A 6,508-nucleotide genomic window follows, 5' to 3' on the forward strand; every position below is an offset into this window, starting at 1 on the left:
TCATTCATTCAATTGTATTTATTGAGCGCTTACTGTGTGCAGAGCACTGTACTAAACGCTTGGAATGTACAAATTCAGCAACAGATAGGGACAATCCCTGGCCAATAACGGGCTCACAGTCTAAAAGGGGGAGGCAGAATACCAAACAAACCAAGTAATCTGGCATCAATACCATCAAGAAAAATAGAATAATAGATTATATATACACATCATTAATAAAAGAGTAATAGATAATATATACACTATATGACCGCATCCGCAGTTCACCTATGTCCAAATCGCTATACTCGGTTGATTTACTTGTGATATTGAATACTTGTATGTGTTGTGATCCTGAAATAGGTTATTTGGAATTTGTATAGAGAGCTCTGGGGAAGTGTTTTCCTAAGTACTTCATAGCAGTTATGTCACTGTAAACAATGTTTCAGAGAGACTGGATGGTGAAAAAGTATTGTAGAAGGGGGAAGTAGGTAAGGGATGAATAGTGCAGAAAAAGAATAGATCCTAGATAAATAGTAATAATTATGGCATTTATGAAATATTTAATTTGGGCTAAATACAGGGGCATATGCTAAGGATTTGCATTTTATCTTATCCTCATTTTATTTGCATCTATTTTATGCTCATTTTAGAGATGAGGAACATGAGGCCCATAGAAGCAAGTGACTTGCCCAAGGTCATGCAGTGGGCCAGTGTCAGAGCTTGGAATTGAACACTTGCCTCCTGACCTCCATCCCCCTTCCTATTTCCTCTAGACCACATTGTCACCACTGCCTAGGATGACTGATTAACCTTACTGCCATTTTTCTTGAGAACAATGATCTCTCCACTCCATTTGGGAAGAGAAGTCTGGACACCTTCATTTTGGAGGCAGTGGTGAAAGAGAAGCCATGCACACAGATAGAGGGAGAGACTGAAGTCCTTCCTATTAGTTCTCTCACTGGAGGTTCCAGCTGCTCTTTCTCTTTCTCTTGGGAGAACAATAAGACCAGTGGAATAAAGCTTCTCCCACATGTGGTGGAAAGAGGTGTTCTCAGCTCTTCTCCTGACAGAAATGACTCCAGGTGCCACTTGCAGGTGGACTCAGACTCTTGAGAGTATCTCCAGGTATTAGCTAACAAGATAAAACAATTTTAAGCCAAAAATGCCTTTCCTTTCCCTCTACCACATTCCCTTTCACTACGACTCTTTCTGCTCTCTCTGCATATGTCCATCTGATTCTTTCCCCTCAGTCTCTCTTGGTTCATCCTCCCATCTGGATCCTTTGTCAGGATTTTTAGTTGCCAGGGTGAAACTGCTGCCGAGATACATCATCACTTCCTGCTCCCCAGGGGTGACTGACTCAGTCCTCAGGAATTCTACCTTCTGGACACCATCCTGGAGAACCTTTGCTCCTGCATGCTGATCCTGGGCTTACTCCATCCCAATTAACTTTAAAATGGTTGAGGGGCTTCTGCTCCACCACTAACAAGCTCCAATCCTCTCCTGGGATTGGCTATGCTCTAGGTGGAGCCAATAGTCAAGTATTTGAGCAGACTAGCTTTTACTTGTGGTGGGAGTCCTTGGGAGTGAGTTTCAAAGTGAGTTTCTAACAACTCCTGACGTCTTTTTCCCATACCTCTATGTATAGGGCTAGCAAGGTTGAGTGTCATGCCATAATATGTGCTTTCCTTCACATTAGGTCTGTAGGCAGAGAAATAGATAAGGAGGAAGGCTGTAGTTCTGCATAGGGATGAATGGCAACAGGAAGGCCTCATGTCTTCTTGGATCCACACTGGGATCTGGGAACCCGGGGATCTTTGCTGATCAGAACCAAGGGTTAGAAGAAGGCATAACCAGAACCAAGAAACATCGCCAAGAAAAAAAAATATCAGGTCTTTCTCACCTATATAATTTAAAAGAGCAATGTTGCTGTTGGAGGAATAAAAGCAAACAAAGCAGGAGACCAGGAGCAGGAAGATCTGGCTGGCTCCAGTCCCTGGGGAAAATTTGTGGGTCTGGCTACTGCTGTGAATGTGCCGCTCTCGCTCCACTAACCCACAGCCCTGGGTCACTGCCTCTGTCTGCCTCCTACGCTCTTATGCTCGAGCTGCTGAGCCCTGCTGAAGAAGTTCCAAGCCAACCTTATCCATTTCAAAGTTTTCCTTTCCTGCCTTAATTCTGCCCTCTCCTCCGCCAGGCAAAACTACTTTTCTTCCCTCACTGACACCCATGCCCGTCACCCCCCCACAGTTGTTCCGGACCTTTAATTATTTCCTCAGGCCCCCTCTTCCTCCCCCTCCCCGATCCCTCACCCCCAACGATCTGGCCACCTACTTCATCACGAATCTTAACACAATCAGGTCTGAGCTCCCCAAAGTCACCCCTCCTCCTTCTGCCTCCCGCCCCCCCCCACCCCCTCCCTTACTTTCTCTTCTTTCCCTGCAGTATCCTCAGAGGAGATCTCCTCCCTCCTCGCAAGTGCCACCCCCTCCACCTGTGTTTCGGACCCCATTCCCGCTCACCTTATAAAAACCATCACCCCTTCCCTCCTCCCCTCCTTAACTTCTATCTTTAACTGCTCATCTCCAATGGCTTCTTCCCCTCTGCCTTCAAACATGCCCATGTCTCCCCCATCCTAAAAAATCCCTCTCTCGACCCCACTTCCCCTTCCAGTTATCACCCTATCTCCCTTCTACCCTTCTTTTCCAAGCTCCTAGAATGAGTCGTCTACACTCACTGTCTAGAATTCCTTAACTCCAATTCTCTCCTGGACCTCCTCCAATCTGGCTTCCGTCCCCTCCACTCTACCGAGACTGCTCTCTCAAAGGTCACCCATGACCTCCTTGCCAAATCCAATGGCTCCTGCTCTATCCTAATTCTTCTTGACCTCTCAGCTGCCTTTGACACTGTAGACCATCCCCTTCTCCTCCACACCTCATCTCACCTTGGCTTCACAGACTCCATCCTCTCCTGGTTCTCCTCTTATCTTTCTGGCCATTCATTCTCAGTCTCCTTCGCAGGCTCCTCCTCCCCCTCCCATCCTCTAACTGTAGGGGTTCCTCAAGGGTAAGTTCTTGGCCCTCTTCTGTTCTCCATCTACACTCACTCCCTTGGTGAACTCATTCGCTCTCATGTCTTTAACTCTCATCTCTGTGCAGATGGCACACAGATCTACATCTCTGCCCCTGTCCTCTCCCCCTCCCTTCAGGCTTGTATCTCCTCCTGCCTCCAAGACGTCTCTACCTGGATGTCTGCCCGCCACCTAAAACTCAACATGTCCAAAACTGAGCTCCTTATCTTCCCTCCCAAGCCCTGTCCTCTTCCTGATTTCCCTATCACTGTGGATGGTACGATGGATGGTATGACTATTCTTCCCGTCTCTCAAGCTTGCAACCTTGGTGTCATCCTTGACTCGGCTCTCTCATTCACCCTACACAATCCAATCCGCCACCAAGACCTGCCTGTCTCGCCAAGATCCGCCCTTTTCTCTCCACCCAAACGGCTATTTTACTGGTACAAACTCTCATAATATCCCGGCTGGATTACTGTGTCAGCCTTCTCTCTGATCTCCCTTCCTTCTGTCTCTCCCCAATCCAGTCTATTCTTCATTCCGCTGCCCGGCTCATTTTTCTGCAGAAACGCTCTGGGTATGTCACTCCCCTTCTTAAAAACCTCCAGTGGTTGCCAATCAACCTCCGCCCGAAACAAAAACTTCTCACTCTAAGCTTCAAGGCTCTCCATCACCTTGCCCCCTCCTACCTCTCCTCCCTTCTCTCTTTCTGCTGCCCACCTCCTCACTGTCCCCCGTTCTCGCCTATCCCGCTGTCGACCCCTAGCCCACATCCTTCCGCTGTCCTAGAATACCCTCCCTCCTCACCTCGGCCAAACTAGCTCTCTTCCCCTCTTCAAAGCCCTACGGAGGGCTCACCTCCTTCAAGAGGCCTTCCCAGACTGAGCTTACCCTTTCCCCTCTCTGCCCCCCCTTCATCTCCCCTCAGTTAAGCCCCCTTTTTCCCCCATTTCCCTCTGCTCCTCTCCCTCTCCCTTCCCCTCCCCTCAGCACTGTTGCTCGTCGCTCATTTGTATAGATGTTTATTACCCCGTTTATTTTGTTAATGAGATGTACATCCCCTTGATTCTATTTATTGCTATTGTTTTTGTCTGTCTGTCTCCCCCAATTAGACTGTAAGCCCGTCAATGGGCAGAGATTGTCTCTATCTGTTGCCAAATTGAACATTCCAAGCCCTTAGTACAGTGCTTTTCACGTAGTAAGCACTCAATAAATACTATTGAATGAATGAATGCTGGACTTGCTTACGGTGTCGATGTAGCACAGTCACTATATAGCCATTGGCCCAGCTCATGAGGGACACAAAGAAGACATCTCAAAGAGTCATGCCATGGCCATGTCACTCCCCTCCTCAAAAGTCTCCTATGGTTGCCTATCAACCTTTGCTTGAATCAAAAACTTCTCACTACTGGCTTCAAAGCTCTCCATCACCTTGCCCCCTCCTTTCTCACCTCTCTTCTCTCCTACAGCCCAGCCCACACATTCCACTCTTCTACTGCTAATCTCCTAACTGTGTCTCATTCTTGCCTGTCCCGCCTTGGACTCTGGTCCACATTCTAACCTCTGGCCTGGAATGTTCCTCCCTCCTCACATCTGCCAAACTAGCTCTCTTCCCCCCTTCAAAGCCCTACTGAGAGCTCCACCTCCTCCAGGAGACCTTCCTTAGACTGAGCCCTCTTCCTCTGCTCCTCCTCCCCTCCCCAATGTCCCACTCCCTCCCTCTTCCCTACCCCCTTTCCAGCCACAGAACTTCTTGTATATTTTTACAAATTTATCATTCTATTTATTCTATTAATGATGTATATATATATAATTCTATTTATAATAATAATGATGGTATTTGTTAAGTGCTTATTATGTGCCAAGCACTCTTCTACTAAATGCTCTATTTCTATTCTATTGATGCCTGTCTACTTGTTTTGTTTTGTTGTCTGTCTCCCCCTTCTAGACTGTGAGCCCACTGTTGGGTAGGACTGTCTCTATGTGTTGCCAAGATGTACTTTCCAAGTGCTTAGCACAGTGCTCTGCACACAGTAAGCACTCAGTAAATATGATTGAATGAATGGCTCTCAGAAAAAAAACAAACATGGAAAAATATTACCTGGAGTCAACTAAAACAAGATTTTCAACTGTAATGATTGACAGTAATAGTGACGTTCTTGGTGACAGCAACTGGTTTTAGAAAATTCACAGCTACCAACATGTTGATGATCCAGAAGAAAAGGAAGGAAGGGAGGATACAATGGGGGCTCTGGGCTTGAGCTGAGCCCACCAGGAGTTGTGGGGATTTATGATGACCTGGAAAACACTCAGAAGACAGGTAGTGCAGAGGGAAAGGCCCCTAGCCACTATACTGATAAACAGCACTTTTTGACACCCATTATTATCCACAAGAGTCTCCAACCCCAAAAGCCATCACCTCCCTGGGGCAGCCTGGGGTAAGAAGCGTCACCATTTTGGCCAAAGTGAGGTGGGTGAGGATCAGGTCCCTGGACTTCTTCTGTTGAGTCTGAGAAATGATGTCACTGATGAAGAGCACAAACAATGATCAATTCCCCCAAGGCCCAATTCCAGTCTGGGCCAGGAAGAAAATGTTTAATACCAGGTCACTGAAATACATTTTCTTACATTTCTCACAACTTCACAGCTTGGAACATCTTAAAAGAGATATAGAAAATCAAATAGGATATACTCAAATTCTCAATACACCTCTTTTCCTCTGCAAATGAGGAAAATGTTCCCCCTTGCGTAGGGCCCTCATCCCTCAGGCACTCAGCCCTTGCTCCACCCACTGCTGGCTGTGGACCTCTCTACCAACCCCCTGGCATGCTCTAGGAGCCCCACGTGGGGGTATAAAAGCTGATGCTGTGCCTTCCTGGCCCCTCTTCAACTCCAGAACAGAACAAAACAACTGGCATTTGCAGTGTCACCTCTCTATGTGATCTCAGCCCCCTTCACCATAGCTGGACAAGCTGCCTTCCCTCCCAACATCCAGGACTGGTGCCCCCTCCCCTTGGCACCATCTAGGAGACCCCTTCCAGTCTTGCTTTCCACCATCCTGGTGGGAATGAGGAAAACACATGCAGAATGAGGCTTCAGATACTGTGGAATAGGTCATTGCTTGTGGTAGCTGTTTCTCTGGACTCTGAATCTTGAGGAAATATTCTACTCCTCTAGCCATGGCTCCCCACTGATTTCAGATTTGTTAATTTTTTGATGGCAAACTTGTCTTTCTCCCTTATGGTGTTTGAATGTTTTTGTGTTTCACTGGTCCCAACATATCTGTCTCTAGTCTTCTTCTCCAACTATAATCACTGATTGTGAGACCCTCAAAGGATTGGGTCCTTGTCTAATTTCCACCTGAATATTCTATTCCAGAGCTTAGCACAGTGCTCTGCACATAATACACACTTAATACATACTATTACTACTGCCACTACAATTTGTGAATCACTG

General features: G+C 46.9%; 1 pseudogene; it reads right to left on the reverse strand.

Moving 5' to 3' along the window:
* Positions 1–1,672: 1,672 nt before the first annotated feature.
* LOC114808995 lies at positions 1,673–5,672 on the reverse strand (annotated as a pseudogene).
* Between the last annotated feature and the right edge of the window lie 836 nt (positions 5,673–6,508).

This window comes from Ornithorhynchus anatinus, unplaced genomic scaffold (assembly GCF_004115215.2).
Source record: "Ornithorhynchus anatinus isolate Pmale09 unplaced genomic scaffold, mOrnAna1.pri.v4 scaffold_88_arrow_ctg1, whole genome shotgun sequence".
Taxonomy (NCBI): Eukaryota; Metazoa; Chordata; class Mammalia; order Monotremata; family Ornithorhynchidae; genus Ornithorhynchus; species Ornithorhynchus anatinus.